We start from the raw sequence: 18,896 nt of genomic DNA, 5'->3' as shown, positions 1-18,896 counted from the left end.
CTCAATTCACCTGGAGGCCTACATGCAGACAAAGGTTCTCAGTTCCTTCTGCATTGCCTCCATTGCGACACACATTGGATACATAGTTGGGCTGTGGGTTCTGTGCCAGATCTTCCAGGAAATGCAAACACAAAATCAGAATACTAGCACAAAATTAATTTCACTCAACTTAATTCCTACCTTAATTAAGCCTGCCCTGATATTGCAGTCACAGTTTACATATTTACTGCTCCTCCACACCACTTCCGATCATGCATACATTTTATAAGTATGCAGACCTCAGGACATCTTCCCTTTATTACAAAACAGCTTGTACTACTTTGATTTGAATTTTAAGTGTCAATTATAATGTTCCCACAGTTACATAGTGAGAGTTGATAATTTACAGAACTGTAAACCATCATAGCTCATGCAACCAGAAACTCCTCAATGTTATTCTCTGCTTCATTTGTATCCAGATCTTTGAGTTCCACCATGATAATCTGTTGCTACTCTGAGCAAGTTTCTTTCATCTTGTGCCCACAGCAATTTTTCTTTAAGTGCATGTTTGAAATTAAAACCAGAAGAACATTTTTGAAGAAGAACTGGTGCATACCTCTGTCCTCAAGTGCAAATAGTCTCTTCGGTAAAATATTCTAAACTGGGGGATATGCAATTAAAATGAAAGCAGGGCACCCTTCACATCCATTATTCTTGTGATTAATTAACAATTAGTTCCCATGTCTGTAACATTTCCTGTAACTGAAACAATTCAACATATGCAGAACATGTAATACATGTCTGGGACGTGTGGCTACATAATTCACAATAAATTGTTTAGTTCAATGTTATGAATTACAACATCCAAAAGTTTACACAGTATGCAGTGTACTGTTCTGGGGATCCCTCCAGTTTGATGGAATATCATTTGCTTTATATGACAGCAGATATCTTGAGCTGAATTGCGCAGATTGACAGCCAGGAATTCCATAGAGAATCATTGCTGACAATCATTATTACTCAGTTCATCTTGGGATCTTTGTGTGCTCAGCCAACAAGAAGGTTCAGGTCAGCTGGAGGTCAGATACAACACATCATTTCTCACCTTATTATGTGTGGAGGAGTTAAGCCAGGTTGACTTGCATCGAGACCTGTTTTACCATAAGGATGGCTGTTAGAGGAATGATTAAATGTTGCCCACCAGTGTCACCAGTTCTGTGGAAAAAGCCAGTGCTTGACATTATTTTCTTTTATGTTGATGTTTTTAATTATTTGTTTGTATTTTAAGATGTTTCAAATTAATTGATTTTTGGAAAAGTTTATTGTTTAAATTACTTAAACCTATTAGAATAGTCTTGTAAATGTCTCCAACATGCAGAAATAAAGCTAAGGACTTGAAAGATTATGAGTTATCGAAGGACACTAAGACATTCTGGGGTAGGGCCTCACCAGATGCCAGCTAGGCTTTGTCACCACTTGGCCTGCTTCACTTCACAGAAGCCTCTCCAGTACAAAGGGTTAACTCATTTAGATAAAGTAAGAATAGGTGTGTAGATTGACAAACAATGAATGCAGTAAGTCTGAGCAATGGGCACAATACATCCTAATACCTAATTCGCATTTTATGCAAAATTAATTTTGTTCTTCATTGGTTTTTAACTCGGTGTGTGTGTATCTATGTGTCTCTGAGTGTGTATGTCTGTGTCTACAGGTGTGTTGTGCAATAGATAGATGAAAATATAATTTCATATGAAATGTTATGAGCTCACTTCTCTATGGTAATTATATGAATTTAGTCCTTCCAGCCATTTGCATTATAACAGATGGATTAGCTTTATTTGTGCCATCTTGCCTTACAACTGTTCTATACTTTCTTATTAAGGAAAGATATTAAAAATATACTAATTTCAGAATTTCACTTAATTGTTTCCAAACAATATTTCAAGCAAAGACAAGCACACAATCAGATGTCTCCAGTTAGTGAAAGCAAATGATAAAAAATGGATTTGATTAGTTTTTTATCAAATAGCAACAAGATCGAGGCATTTTTAAAGAGCTAGGTAATTATGAATTAATAAGTTTAGAAAGCTAGAATTCTGACAACAAATCTAGATCAGCGTAGGTACTATTCATGCACCACCACATTGTGTGAAGAAATGTGTTCATTGTCTTGCCCACTTATATTTAAGATGAATGATTCACTCATTGTCATGCTGGCACCTGAAGCCATGATTCATTAATAATGTTAATTGCAATTATTTTAAAACCTTATTTTATTTATTAAATGTTTGTTCATCACGGGAACATTTTATTAAAATTTTTTTTTTTCATTTTCTCTGGAAAAAAGTTCTCTACTTCAGTTAAACCTACCTAATCTAAATTTAATGGGCTGATGGAAGCAGTAGTGAGTCACTGGATTCTGTTCAGATGCACAATGGCTTGTGCAAATTTATCATGAATTTATGTCAGTGTAAAATAAAGCTTGCATGTTTTCCTGGTGGCCATGCAGCTTTCTACTACCTGGTCCACTTTTCTCCCATGTGGCAAAATGGTGCTGATAAATTATTGCTCATTGTAGTCATGCAGTAAAATGATCATAAAAGGGAGTTGGGGACATGTCAAAGAAAGCTTCAAGCCTATGGGGAGAGAAGGAGAGAGTTAGGTGAAACAAGAAAGTCTGCAGAACCTGTGATTGTAACAAATACACAAAAGTGCAGGGAAAACTTCTCAGGCCCTGCAGCATTTATAGGAGACAAAGATATATAACCAATGTTTCGGGCCTGAACCTTACATCCAAGTACAAGCAAGAAGCAGGCCTAAATAAAAAAAGATGGGAGGGAGAAGGAGCATGGGGAGGAGCACAGGCCAAGAGCCAAGTGGCCAAAGGTGGAAGATAAAAGCTGAGAATTGATTGGGGGAGGAAGATAGTTCTGTGAATGCAGAGCTGGAAGGAAGGAGACAGAGGGAAAGAGAGAGAGAGAAAGGGAGAGAAAGAGACATAGGAATAGAGAATGGGAGAAGTTGGGGGTGAGCTAACAGAAACTGAAGGTCAATATTCTGGTTGGAGGGTGTCAAGATGGAATATGAAGTGTTCCTCCAATTTGCAGGTGGTCTCAGTGGGTGCGGGAATGGGGCAGGGAAATGAAAGGTATTACCATTGGGAAATCCCTGCTATTACAGCAGACAGAGCAAAGGTGCTCAATGAAGCAATGATGGGGTGGGATTGATCTATTGGCGCCAACATGGACAGTGGGTTGATTGGCCTCCTTCTCTGTTGTGATAGTAAGTAAGCATCCAGAGTGGAGTCACTGCACTTCATGGAGCTGAACAATGACAATTGTTGTCTGAGGAGCTGGCAAGATTTATTAAATCTGCTGTTTTACATTATATATTACTTTCAATGTTTTCAGTGATGGTGTTTACAACTGACCATAACAACAATACTTATAAATAAAACAGCAACTGCTGGAAATATACAGCAGATCAGCATCATCTGTGGAAAGATAAACAGATTTAGCAGACCTGAGCATTTTTGACATTGTCTTCAGATTGCATTCACCCCTACACTAAATCTGTCTGAACATTTTGCAGCCCTGCAGGTCACAGCATATATTCTTCAAGTGCTTTTGATAAAAAAAGAGAACAAAAAACACAGCAGGTACAAAATAAAAGCTGGAAATCACATTGGATCCTACCAGCTTCCAGAGGAAAATTGTGGCTTTATGCTTTGCTGGAATTCTAAATCAGGAGTCTATTGATCTGCCAATCATTATTAGTTAAATCAAGAAGGAAAAAAAATCCCTTCATCTTCAAGGGCAGGTTATGAATTCAGATATGCAATATATAACGAAAATTCTGTCCTTAAAATGAAGCCGCAGATAAACAAGTAAGGCTTTGTATAAATATTTCTGAAGTAACTGCCTAAAGAGGCTGGTGTTTTACAATGTCTGATGTTGGATGAGAATCAAGCTATACCACACATGGGGAGATGGTACATTTCTCATCAACAAAACATGAGCAGATACTTGAGTAGAAAATCACAACCTGTTTGCCAGAGGCGATTTTCCAGCACCTCATGCAATATGCTGGGCATGCATCTATTTCTTCCTTTTGAAAATTAAATGAGATTCTTCCAACCAAAGGGTCGAAGCTGTTGTTCGTATGTGCAAACCTAATGCTCAAACTTCTTTGTTTCTGAGGAAATATGTAAATGAAGAAGTTGTCCACATCTAGTTTATTTAGGGCCACAATTCAAATACCATCTTTGTAATGGTCTATACAAGTAGCAGACAAGTCGATGAATATTGTCATTTAGATAAAAAGTGAGACCTGTTTTTCCCCTCCTGAATAGATTATAAACAGCCTTACAAGTATTTACATCTTCATTTAAAGATCATAACAATGTGTCAGAATCAACAAGAACATCTAATTTTCATTTGTTGTAAGAAACACATTTTCTTTTCAAAATATTTTAAAGGTTTTGATTGAAAAACAAATAATTTCAAAAATGAAAACAATAAAGGCAATGTTGCAAAGAGGCATGAGGGATTGTCCAATCAGTCACATTTCCAAATTTTTCCCCAAATTCCAATTATTTCATAATAACCACTTGCTTTTCATTTCTACCTATCTCTGAATGTTGGATCTTCTCACTATTTTGGTAGAGGACCCTTATCATTTAAATATATTTTTCCCCTGATTTAAACCAAAAAGCAGAAACCTATTTAAAGCATAATGGTATATGTGGAACATTAATAGTTCAACCAGTTTGAAACAGTAAGTGATTTCACCAGAATGATGTACCTGGCTTATCCACTACATTAAAACCTGCTTATTCCTGGGCATGCTTGTAGAATGTGGTCACAGAGGACAGTGGTCCCATCTGCACTGAAATGCATTTTATTGGAATCCCATTTTTTTTGTTTTCTTTCTTCTTTGCAGCTGGTCAAACACTTTGAGGTGGAGTTCTATGTCCACAATTAGTCTCTTATGTTTGTTAATAGATTCCATTTTTGTGAAGCTTAACATTCCTCTGGGTAGAATAAAATGCAGATTATCATTGCTTAAAATAAAACAGTTGTTCTGCAATCTCCTGAGTAGTAGCTGGCGGACTTCACCTTTTAAAACATTCCCTATGTCGTGATTTTAAGTCACAATGAAACAATAATTCACAGGATTCAATCCCCCAATGTTTTCCAGCTATTTTATAGGTGGTGTAGATTGCACTTTAATGACTGAACAGGAAATGAAATTCACATACTGTATCTCTGGTGTATAGTGACCTTCAAACCATTTAGACTCTTCTGTGGAAGAGAAGGACTGGCCCATGAATACAGACTGAACCGTGCCTGAGCTTTGTCAGTCGTAAGTGACAGACTTTACTGTTCCACAGGGAATCGGTAACTGTGAGGTCTCAATGAAACAAATTATTTGAATTTGCCATCATTCAGACCAGCACATTGTCAATCTGAATCGATTATACTTTTATCACATTAGGAAAGCACATGAGGGAATGAATCTTACTTATACGGTTCACAGTTTTCTGAGAATTTAGAACATAAGAACAAGAAATAGGAGCAGGAGTCGAACATCCAATCAATGAGATAATGGTTGATCTGATGATAGGCTCATCTCCACCTATCTGCCTTTTCCCCTATGATGTAAAAATCTATCCAACCTTATCTTAAATATATTTACTGAGGTCACCTCCACTGCTCCAATGAGCAGAAAATTCCATAGTTGCATCACCCTCTAGGGTAGTGCATCTATGGCATTCTACCTCATCTCCATCCTAAATCTACTACCCTGAATTTTAAGGCTATGGCTCCTAGTTTGAGACTCCCCCACCAATGGAAACAACTTACTTACTTTTATCTTATCTATGCCTTTCATAATTTTATACTTTTCCATAAGATACTCTCTCACTCTTCTAAATTCCAGTGAGTACATTCCCAGATGACTCAATCTTTCCTTGTAGGTTAATCTCATCTCTGGAATAAACCAGGTGAACATCCTCAAGGAAGGAGACCAGAACTTCATGCAGTACTCCAGATGTGGCCTCACCAGTACCTTGTACAGTGGCAGCATAACCTCCCTGCTCCTAAATTCAATCCCTCTGGCAATGAAGGCCAACATCCATTTGCAGCTGCCACTGGTTTGCAGCTGCAAACCAACTTCTTGCGATTCATGCATAAGCCCTCCAAAGTCCTTCCACACAGCAGCGTGCTGCAATCACTTGCCATTTAAATAATAATCTGATCTCCCATTTTTCTTTCCTCAGTGGATAACCTCATATTTACCAAAATGGTTCTCCAACTGCCAGATCCTGGCCCACTCACTTAACCTATCTATATCTCTCTGCAGACTCTCCATATCCTCTGCGCAATTTGCTTTTCCACTCAATTTGGTGTCATCAGCAAACATAGATACACTCTGTCCCCTCTTCCAAATCATTAATGTATTGTGTGAAAAGTTGCGGGCCCAGTACCCCAGTCACCACTGATTGTCAACCAGAAAAACATCTCTGTATCCCAACTCTACTTTCTATTGGATAAGCAATCCTCTATCCAGGCTAATACATCACCCTCAACTCTATGCATCCTTATCTAAGTCTTTTATGTGGCACCTTATTGAACACTTTCTGGAAATCAAGGTAAGAAAATCCATCTGTTCACCTCTATCTACCATGCTCATTACATCCTCAAAGAACTCCAGTAAGTTTTTCAAACAGGACCTGCCTTTGCTGAATCTATGCTGCTTTTGCCTGATGGATCTATTTTGCTCCAGATGCCTTGATAATCTATATTGATGGTAGCTTGTAGGTAAACTTCTGATTCAAAAAGACTTCTTACAACTTGTTCAAGTATCTCTGGTGAATTTATCTCAATGGTTGGTGGGGGGAGGGAGGAGTTTGACTGGTTGCTGATTTGGTATCCAGTGCATAGATTATTAAGACTGTGCATTTGATGGAATATGTTTGTGGCTCCAACTGCATTGCAGGTCATGTCTTCAGACTCTAGAGATTGGCTAGTGGCACACAGATTTGTAATTGCATGGAAAGGAATTCTAGTGTTTGGAACACATCAAGACTTTGCTCTTCCAAAAGATGTTTATGTGATTTCTGTTAAACCTTCCATGAAAATTATGATGGCAGAATCAGACATCTCTGAGGCTTTGAATGGAACATGAAAATTCCATGGGTTCTCAAAGCACTGATAGACTCTATTGGATCTGATAGGGGTTCACAGGGAGTCAATTGTCTCTCCTTTTGGCTCAAAGGGGAAATCCAAGACAAAGCCTACATGAGGTGTAAAGGGAAGCACCTCCCTTTACACATAAACACAACCGATCCACCTCAAAATATTGGCTTCACTCAGGAAAGCCCAAAGCATTGCACAATTCTAGGACATAGAGCATAGAATATGTGCTAACAGTAGAGGCTCTTCAGCCATTATTGTGCTGACATGTATTTGTAAACCTACTCCTTCCCTACCATTGCAGCCCATAAGCCTCTATTTTCCTTGCATTCACAAATCTATCTTGGAGTCTATTGAATATCCCTGTTATATCAGCCTCAACCAACACCCATAGCAATGCATTCCAGACATTAACCACTCTCTGTTTAAAAACCTACCTCTGATGTATTCCCTAAATTTTCCTCCACTCAGGTGTCTGGTTTTCTATAGTCACCCTGGGAAAAATGTATTGGCAGTCCACCTTATCTATGGCCCTCATAATCTTTCTACCTCTCTGAAGTCACCTCTCACCCTTTATTGCTTCATAAGGCATGTTCACCAATCTAGGCATCATCCTGATAAATCTTCTCTGCACTCTCTCTAAAGCTTCAACATCACTCTAAGAATCATGCAAACAGAACTAAAACAACACTCCAAGCACATCATATGCCTTCACAAAGAGTTGGGATCCCAGAATAGATCCCTATAGAACACCACCAGTCATTGACATCCAGGCAGAATGTGTTCCATCTTGTAACATCCTCTGCCTTCTGTGAATGATCCAATTCCATATTCATGCAAGCCAAATTTTCATGGATCTTATGCCTCATGACTTCCTGAATGAGCCCATGAATGGGGAAATTGTCAAATGCCTTACTAAAATCCATAGACATCATATCCACCAGCCTAGCTTCATCAATTTATTTTACCACCTCTTCAAAAGCTCAATTATGGTCCTGAGCCATGACCTGCCCCTCATGAAGCCATGCTGACATCCCTGAGAAGACTATGCTTTTTTAAATGTTCATAAATCCTGTCCCAAAGAATCATCTCCAATAGTTTCCCCACCACAGATTGTAAGGCTCATTGGTCTGTGATTCCAGGATCTACCTATTACCTTTATTGAACAATGGGTCTCTATTTGGCATTCTCCAGAGCTATGATACTGTGGACAGGGAGGATGCAAAGATTATAGCAAATGCCCCAGCAATTTCTTCCTGGGATAATATCCCTAGGACTTATCAATCTAAATGTAAGAAGCTTCATCACTTCCTCTTTCTTAACATCAACATACTGCAATGCATTTGCCTGTTCTATGCTGACCTCATGTTCACCAAGCTCCCTCTCCCTGGTGAACACAGAAGCAAAGTATTCACTAAGGAGCTCCCCTATCTCCTCTGCCTCCAGGCACATGTTCCACTCTTTATCTCTTAGCAATCCTATCCTCACTCTAGTCACCCTTCTGTTCATCATGTAGATGTAGAATGCCTGAGTATTTGCCTTAAACCAACTTACCAAAGACTTTAAGTTCCCCTTTCTCGCTCTCCTGTTTCCTTTCTTCTTTCCTGGCTATTTTATGATTCTCATGAGCACTCCCTGACATTTGCTTCCTAAACCTCATGTACGCTTCCTTTTTCCTCTTGACTAGCTCTTTTGTTCCACCTTTTTTTTGTCAACCATAGTTCCTTTTCCCTTTATTATTACCCTGCCTAAGTGAGATAAACCTATCCAGAACTGTGTGTGTGTAGTCTCTAAACATCTTCCACATTTGGTTGCATATTTTCCCAAGTATATCTGTTCCCAATTTACTCTCCCAAGTTCCTACCATCATTATTAGACCTTCTCCAATCAAACACTTTACCATTTTGCCTGCTCTTTTTCTCATCCATAGCTATGTTAAAGATCAGGGAGTTGTGTCACTGTCTCCAAAATCATCACCCACTGAGAGCTCTGTCACCTTATCAAAATCATTACCCAGTCTACATTCAGTAGGACCTCTCCTCTCATCAGCTTATCCACGTAGTGTGACAGGAATCTTTCTTCGACACACCTTACAAATTCTGCCCCATCTAACCCTTTTTCCTAAAGAGGTGCCAGTCAATATTAGGAAAGTTGAAGTGTCCCATGACAACAACCCTGTTATTTTTACATCTTTCCAAAACTGTGAACTCATCTGTTCCCCAGTGGCTATTGAGATACTTACTGAATACTCTCAACAGAGTGATTTCTCCCTTTCTGTTTCAGACTTCTGCCCACAATTACTCCGTAGGCAATCCCTGCACAACCCCCTCCCTTTCTGCAGCTGTGATATTATCTTTGATTAACAATCCCTATCACCCCCTTTTTCAATCCATTCTTATTCCTTTTAAAAATTATAAACCCGAGAACACGAAGGAGCCAATCCTGTCCTTGTAAACAGCCAAGTTTCCATGATGGCCACAGCACAGTAATTCCAAGAACTGGTATATGCCCTAAGTTTATTTCTCTTGTTTTTAATACTTCTTGCATTAAACACATTTCAACCTATCCAACTTACTTCATTTATGTTCCACCTGTTCTTCCTCATAGACTCACCACACATTGCATTTCCTTTCCATTAAGTAGTTCTATCATCTGACTTCACCTTTCAGCCTGTCTCTCACTGCCATTTTTCTCCCTCTCAATGCACTCTAAACACTACCATTCCTCTTCTCCCCTAATGCTGCACACTTCCACCTTTTACTAAATCAGTCATAGCAGTAATAACATCACCAGCCACTGCCCCTCAGAGCCACTGCTAGGTGACAGCTTTCTGCTTCTACTGTGAGTCCTTTCCACCTGCCATTTGGCTGCAAGCTCATCCTATCTTGCATACCATTGGCTGTTTCAGTAGACATAGTACATCATGATGCTTTACGATCATTCACAATGACAAACAACCATGAAATAACTTGTCTTATTTTATGCGAAACTGCTTCCCATTGAATGTACTGTTTCAGGATGTTAGCCCCTACAATCACAATTCTGAAGGACTCTTGAAGAAGAGCTCAGACCCAAAATGTCGGTTATATGTCTTTACCTCCGATGGATGCTGCAAGACATAGAGTTTCTCCAGCTTTTCTGTGTTTTCCATCACAATTCTAATAGTCTGTTTTCACATTGCTGGTTGGATCCTATCCTCATTGACATTCTTGCTATTTGCCATAACAGCTGATGCATGGCTTATTCTACATGATGAACCCTTTATTTACACAGTTGGATGCCTAAGTTGTTCAACTCCTGGGCTTGGGTGAATCACCTCAATCACCATACAATTACTACCATGGTAGTAAGTGCACCATTATCATTCTCAGCTCTATCCAGCCTGCAGGAGATCTGAGAGGAAATCAATTCAATTTTTCATTTGTATTTCTTAGACTTTGAAATGTTTTATCTTATATGTGACTGGACATTTCTTGGATTGCAAAGTATATTTTGTTTTTTAAATGCATTATTGAGTACAGAGTAGAGTAGTACTGTATTTCTATTTCAGCTTCAGATGAGACCATCACAAAATCATCCCAGTTCAACACCATTTCATTCCACTGTAACCTTAATTGTAAAGAGGAACAAGATCAGAAAAAGTCCAGGATATCATCATTTCCTGTATATTCCCCTCAGGGAAACCCTACCAGCAGGTAACCGTATTTTAACAATAAAAAAAAAGACACAAATTCTGCACAAGTTAAAGTTAGAGTTACCACAGTTAGAGTTTCCATAGTTTCCGAGCAGATAAGGAGCTCGTTCTCATTCTTGGAATAACCATGGAAGAATGAGAACAAGCTCCTCATCTGCTCAGATATTACAACATATGAAGTCATAGTAACTTGGGTAACTCTACAAAAACACAACCTTTCTTAAAGGGAAAGTCATGAAGCAACCATAAATCATATACACAAGGTTTTAACCTCCATAGGATCATATCATCTCACAAAATATCCATTTATCAGACATAGACATCTCCTGCTCCATTTGTGCTAGAGTGTAGCGGGGACCCCAGATTGGTTTAATCTGTCACCTGCAGGCCCAAGGAGCAGATTTAGAAAGAAATCATTCTGTCTTAAGGTGCTGCCTCAGAGGATACCAGAAAGCTGACAAAGCCTCCTTTATTTTTGATAAACATGCTAAAATATCTGTCTATTCTCTCAACTGTTTATGATTCTTTAATGCCCTTTTCAAACCTGTCAAGAAATTTCCTTCTCGCTCAAGGATCTACAGTCTTGAACTGATCCACAAATATTGTTTATTATCAATTCTTCCCAAAATGTGCAATATGCATTGGATCAACAGCTAACATCTTCAATGCTCTTGAACTACCTACCCATTCCCTTTGAGCACCACTTTTATCCCTCTCCCGAACTCAAACTAAATCCTTTTTTTTATCTATCCTCAAAGATCAATATCACACTTCTCCAGTTCATTGTCTATCCTGTCATGTTTCCAAATGCCCAATGAAATCCTGCTGGCAGTTTTTCTCCATCACCAAATGGGCAATCATAAATGGTACACTCTGAGACATTAAAGATTATTTATTGGAAATCATAATGTTCTGTACATTAACTGTAGCCCACATCCAATCAAATAATATCATTCCCCTCCTAGGACTTTTCCAGAGCACAGTGAGGCCGCACTTGTCTGAGAATTTCAGTACTCAGTAATTTTTGCCAAACCTGCACTATTTCCTCCACAGTTTCCAGTGAAATTATCTTTGCACAATCTTCTTATTGTCATCAACACAATGAATTTGACTCTGGAGCAGATTTCCCACCCTGAGGTCAATACTAATGCTGGGACTTGTCTGGCTACCCACCACCACCGTTTACCTGAATGCATTTGCCTAAGCCTGCAGGGAATCTCCAGCCCTGCTCACTGCCAGTTAGGACCAGATGCTGAACCATCATGGAATTAACAGCAGAATGCAATTTCACAGAAGCTTCCTTAATCTCAGACTGGACAAACAAGTTGAGCCTGTCAGTAGCATAACAGTCTCCTTTGAAATAAGTGGGATAAGTTAGCAACTGTGAGAAAGATACTGTAAATATTTGTGTATAATGTGACCCGTGTGTAATGCGATCCTCCATTTTTGAGGAGAAAAAGGGGGAAAATTTTACCCCCGTGTATAATATGCCCCCCCCCGAACCTGCTGTCTCTCCGGCCGCTCGCCCGCCTGCCTGAATCACGTTGGCGTCTCTCACGACCCCTCCCCCCCACCTGCCCAATTTGCAATGTCGTCTCGCATGACCTCCCTCCCCTCGCCCGCCCGAGTTGCGCTGCCGCTCGCCCGCAGAAATTTTTTTTAAAATTTTACTGTCGAGTATAACGCGACCCCCCCTATTTTTGTGGGAGGAAAAGGGGCAAAAAAATTTCACATTATACACAAATATTTATGGTAAGTATTATTTTCATTATTTAGCTGTTACACTCTGGAATCACGTGGCCAGCCCTGCAACAAACATCAAGCATGGTGCTGTCTAAGCCATTTTTTTCACCACACGGAGACTGCCTATGTGTTCTGTTTAGCCTTCAACCACTTGGAGGTCACTCCCACCAGAGGATTGTGTAGGGCCATAACATGACTGGCAGGTCAATGATTTCTGCCATTGCTGCAGCCATGGGCTCAGGTTCCTCAAATGGACCAGCAACATACAACTCTGGTAGCCGACTGCCCCCAAACCTTTCCACTGTATCTGGGCTCCATCACCTGTCACAAGTTCTGCCAACTGTTTTATCCTCCTTCCCAGACAATATCTCTAGCTGAAGCAGACTGCTCACAACCCCTGTGCCCTGACAATATCAAACTCTTTCCTCTCATCCAGGTAACCAGTTCCTACCCTCCCTCCTCCTCAATTATGGTTATTTACTTTTGAAATTATCAAATATTCCTTCAACATTTTTGGCTTAAACATCTCTGTGCAGCCATAACTGAAGTCCCAATGTCAGCTGTCCACAAGCCACAAATCTAGTTCTGCACACTTCACCTATCCTTAAGGATCCCATTATGGCTTCAAGTCTCCAATTTCTTTAGTTTCAAGGGATTATCATTGTAATCCCTAAGATATTTCCATAAGGATACTGGAAAGTAGAATTTTTACTACCAAGCAAGCCACGCCTCTTCATTCCATCCACAATCTTTATCATTAATTCATGCACAATCTATCAGCAAGGAGAGCTCAGATTTCCAAATTACATATATTCCATCAATTCCAATCCACCTTCCACCACTACACACCAATGGCCATATCTTTGGAATGTGGGAAACCAGAGCTCCCAGGGAAACCCATTGGTTAGAAGTAGAACCTGCAAACTCCACACCAACAGCACCTTAACTCAGGATTGAACCCAAGTTTCAGGAGTTGCGTGAGACAGAAATTCTACCAGCATCAAAAATGTCCTCTCACATCTTATTTTAATATTCATTTTTAGTAGATGAAGAGATTAATCTTATCTTTGCTCCAGTTGATGAACAGTTTAGAAATATATTTTGGCCAGAAATGTTATGGAATAACATAAACTATCTTCTGTTGCACTGAGGTCATTGTTCTTTTGTGCTATGAATAAGTGAATGAAAGTCTATTACTATGTACAGATGTAATAACATTATTTTTAATCTAATTTCCCAGTTACGTCAAATACACTGCCTCAAATTAGCCAACCTAGATTAATTTTCCCCCATTATCATTCCCATTTACTGCTTTTTAGTTTGCCAAAATGTTGATGCAAAAAATAATGGTGAACCAAACTAAATGATGACTTAATGTTATCTAATTTTTGCTTGTTATTTATACTCATCTTTATAACAAAATTCCTAGGTTGCCAGAATGAATTAAAGTCAAAACTAAAGTTCCTAGGAATGACAGAAACTACTCATGAGATATTGACAGAATTCTGTGTGTTCAGGCAACTACAGAGGAAAGATCTTGTACCTTAACTCAAGAGTCTGCAGAGTACTTTTGGATTTTCCACAAATTCAGTGAAGCTAGTAATCTAGTGAAGCAGGAAATAAGAGTGGGATTCAAGTGTTACCATAACTTACAACACTTAAAAATGCAATTGGTTCATGAACAGAAACAGGTTTGAGAAGTAACATGAAAAATCAATCGAAAGATAAGACATATTTACTGTTACTGATATATTTTCATGCTCAGATATCTTTTCGGAATTTGGGTTTACCTGATGACTGAATAGTATCTATTCTTCTTCTTTGGCTTGGCTTCGCGGATGAAGATTTATGGAGGGGTAATGTCCATGTCAGCTGCAGGCTCGTTTGTGGCTGACAAGTCCGATGCGGGACAGGCAGACACGGTTGCAGCGGTTGCAAGGGAAAATTGGTTGGTTGGGGTTGGGTGTTGGGTTTTTCCTCCTTTGTCTTTTGTAAAAGTGAATAGTTTGAAGATATACAGTGTCAGAATTGAATATGTGTTCATCAAAAATGATTTTAGCACTAAACGAATTCAGTGGTGTTGCAATAAAATGTTGAATTCTACTTCGTGGTTCACCCAATACAAGAAAATTCCAAGTCTATTATATAATTACATCTGAAGCCAAGAGAAGAGTGGAAAATTGAAACCAAGCAGCCCTGATGATTATTGTCCCCTTGCTAAATGAGTTTTTATTGATCTTGACCCCCTTTGTGTTTCTACTATTAGAAAGGTTACAGACCACATTACCTTTTTTAATTGGTTGGTGTCTGTATTGTCAACTGAGTCAGGTTTGGTTCTTCCACTCTTCTGATTGATAAGAGCTCAGGTAATAGTTATCTTCTAAAAAAGCACATTTGACATATAAAAGGTTCAATTAGGTTAACTCATTATAATTTACATTATGTTAGAATATAGTATCTGGCATTAGATGTAGATGTAAAATAAGTCTCATTAGTGGAAAATTAATGAAAACACACCTAGATTTCAGATTTTTTGTAAGAGAACAAACATGACATCACATACAACTCTGAGATTCCTTTTAGATGGGAGCATGGCAGAATCACCATCCCAAGACCATCTCAGCCTTGAATATACTCAAAAGTTCAATTTCCACAACTCACTGGAGCAGAGAATTCCAAAAATGCATAGCCCTCGGGGAGAAAAAAATCTTTTTAAGTCATAGGAGGCTTTGTATGCTATGGAGATTCACAGAATTGACAGAATGGCACTATATTGGAATGATTGGAGAGGTTGCACAAACTTGGGTAAATTTATGTGGAGTGTAAGAAGCTGAGGAATGAAATGAGTATGAGAGGCATAGACAGAGAGAGGCAAAACTTTAAGGTAAGTCTTCTTATACAGGGAGTGGCTGGTGCCTGGATCCTGCTGCCAAGGGAGTGGCAGAAGCTGTAACAATGTCAATATTTCAAAGGCATTTAGTCAGGCAGTGAATAAAGGGATTTGCATCATGTGGAGGCAGATGGGATTAGTTCGATTGCCATCATGTTCCTGTGCTGTACTCTATGTTCTGCCATTCGTGGACCAGTTCTTAATCTGAAATCCTGATACCTTATTCTAAATTCTCCTCTCGAGAGGTAACAGCTGCTGAACATCTACCTTGACAAACCCTCTCAGTATCTTAATGTTTCAATAAAGTCACCTCTCATTATTTTAAACTCCAGTTAGTTGATGATCATCTACTCTGTCCTTCCTCATTCAATCCAGAAATCAACCTCTGGCATTCTCCAATGTAACTATATCCATATTTAAATGAGAAAAATAAAACCCCCATGCAATAATTCGGTTGTGGTCTCACCATGCTTTGGTAACAAGACTTCTATATTACATACTTCATTCCTTTGCAGTAAATTTAGGATCAGTTGCAAATATATTCATGAGGTAGCATTTGACTGATTTTCTGATTTACTTGCTGCACCAGTGTGGTCACTTTTGGTACGTCACATAGGAGGATACATTTGCCAATAACTGGCAACAATTCAAGAATAATTATTTTTTAAATTTCTTACTGCAAGTTATTTAATTTTTGTTTGATTTGAGTTTGAAAAAACAGCAATATGGGTGTACATCATTTCAAAATATGTCAAAGATGTGAAGAACATGACATTAGCCAAAGGTTAAAGCAGTATTAAAGAATTTAGTGTATTGTGCCATATAAGCCAAATTCTACCAAGAATTACAGCACACCTCAAATTCATTAAACTTTTGATCATGCTCAGATTTCAGATATGGTAGGTTACCTTATTGAAGAGAACATCAAAAATGATGAGCTTATTGAAAAATTAATGGATGAACCCCAAAACTTAATTCATGATTAAAGTACATCGGTAATGTTGTATTGTATAAATGAGAGTGAGGTATCAAGGTCAGTACTTGTAATGGTGAACATTCTTGCACTGGTTATTGGTCCTGTACATAAAGATATACCAGTAAACCAAGCAGCAAACACTACACTACCTTTGTAGTCATTATTCCCTTCCTAATTTTAGTATCATCCCAGTTAGATGCAATGCACAGACATTTAGAAACATTAGGAATAGCCTTCTATACTGTTAGAATTTATTCTCCTCACTCCAAAGCATTTCTAATCAAACAAGACAAAACAATTTCCTTTCACAGTACAATAGCCCAACCAAGTGGTGATAAAGAATATTGTAAGCCAATGCCAAATAGCAAAGTAGATTGGTTAGAATGCAGCAAATAAAAGAAAGATGTAGTGGGCTGAAATAGAAGGGTCTCAAGATCTTGTTGAATTGATTATTACATAGAGAACAACAGACTCCAGCAAATGTACTAATTACAGCATTAAAAGATACAATCAATAGATTTCAAGGTAGGAACACATTGAAAGTATAACATCATGAACTGTGAAAGAGTATCTCAATTTTTTTTATTAATATCTCCTCAACCCTGAAACATTATTGCCTTGGGAGCACACACCATATTAGGAATTTCTGATTATTTTCCATTTTAGCTGAAAGGATGGGCAGTGATAGATGGAAAGTTGTAAGAATCAAATTACATGATTTAACAAGCGATGGTATTGTAGCATTGATTTAACAAGTAACAAGAGTAGACAAACATAGATTTCATTATTTCATTCATTGACTTACTAAGGAGAATTTCATAACCTGTACACATTATAAATTTGTAACACATTTTCAATGTTCCCGGAATGTTTTAATCCCCAAAAGGAAAGCTGAAATGTATTTGCATACTATTCAAACTCAACAGGCTGTATTTTATCTTTCAACACACCTACAGCTGCCTTTTATTTATTTTCATTCCATTTTTGCTGTTAGAGTTTGTATCTGGAATTGTTCTTTCCTATCATTGATATGACTGTCAATGCTATCACATATCTTCACACCATATGACAGAAGAGCAGGAAATTAACAAGATTAATAGCCAAACCAGGTTTTTACTGGTGTCAGCTGAGAAAGAGAAGAACTTGATGGAAACATTTAAAAATATTCAACATTTTTGGGGGGAAAGGTTAATTTTTTTGACAGTATCAGGAATATTTTCGCATTTTTGGCATATAGGATCAGTTGCAAATATATTCATGAGACATTCTGAAACTATGATGGAAGGATATAAATGTAAAGTCTTTCTCAATATATAGCATCTGACAATAGCAGTGAGAAGTTTCATTCTGTACTCTATGAAGTCCCTGAACTTTGTTCAAAAATACCCAGGGCAGAAAATCAGAAATGTCTACTAGTGCAGCATTTCCCATTTCCCGACCTGAGTATCCTTGAAACCCTCTGAATATTTGAGATAATTCTGTGATCCAGTGCTCCCTATGGTGACTAATATTCAAGAGAAACACAGCTCAGAAAATTGTAAGGATAATGAACATGATATTTTAGTCAGAGACATATGCAGTAACACAGAAACAGGATCTTCAGCCAACCATTCAGCTCCCACCTACACTAACCCTACACTAATCCATTTTTTCCTTCTTTATCCCATCAACTCTCCTCTCTACCCCCCTGCCACTGATATGTGTTTCAATGTGTTAAATTTCTGAATAACTTAAACGTGGAAAAACAAGCCATTAGATGGTCTGATATCAAAACAAAATCCGTATATGACTGAATATTAATAATTTGATGTTAATTCTGCAGTCACTTTTCAATGATTAAAACATGAAATAGCTTCACTGCTTTATTCATTATTTTGTTATCTCTTAAAAGGATATACTTCATTGGAGAACAGAGTTGGAGGAATTCTGAAAGCATGAATTTTAAAGAGTTGGAAAAAGAAAACAGAAAGTGCCACAGTTAAAAGTCTGTTGAGTGATCTTGTATTTCTATTTTGTGCATCTCGTCAAAATTATTATAATTGCCATGCATTTTATTAGTAATCCACTAAGGACGCTAGTAAAAAAACTTTCCATATAACCAAATAACCATTTACGGAGCGGAAACAGGCCATGTTTTTTTTTGAATGAGCTATGTTCCTAAATTCCCTAATAAAACTCTGGGGTAATTTCTTTTTCATATAGATCTTAAAAATCTAAGTATGATTTTGTAAATTCTGCTAAATTAGTTTCATTTTAGGACGAAGGTTCTTCCTCATTCCTTATTACAATGTCCATATTTGGATTTAGCAGTGCAGATTTGAATCCTTAGGCAGAGAGCAGTTTCATTTCACTCTTGTTCAAATCTCAAGATTCAAAGGGAATCTTTTTTTCTCTCAAACAATAGCCTTTGTGTGGATC

At 38.2% G+C, this 18,896-nt stretch overlaps 1 long non-coding RNA gene across 1 annotated transcript in view; it reads left to right on the top strand.

Moving 5' to 3' along the window:
• LOC138752700 (uncharacterized) overlaps positions 1-18,462 on the top strand; it is a 60,181-nt gene extending 41,719 nt beyond the window's left edge. The window contains exon 3 of the long non-coding RNA XR_011350850.1: positions 18,370-18,462. This is a non-coding gene — a long non-coding RNA (uncharacterized lncRNA). The remainder of the gene's footprint in view (positions 1-18,369) is intronic.
• Positions 18,463-18,896: the final 434 nt, after the last annotated feature.

Source organism: Narcine bancroftii, chromosome 2 (assembly GCF_036971445.1).
Source record: "Narcine bancroftii isolate sNarBan1 chromosome 2, sNarBan1.hap1, whole genome shotgun sequence".
Lineage (NCBI taxonomy): Eukaryota > Metazoa > Chordata > Chondrichthyes > Torpediniformes > Narcinidae > Narcine > Narcine bancroftii.
This window is presented reverse-complemented; position numbering and strand designations above follow the sequence as displayed.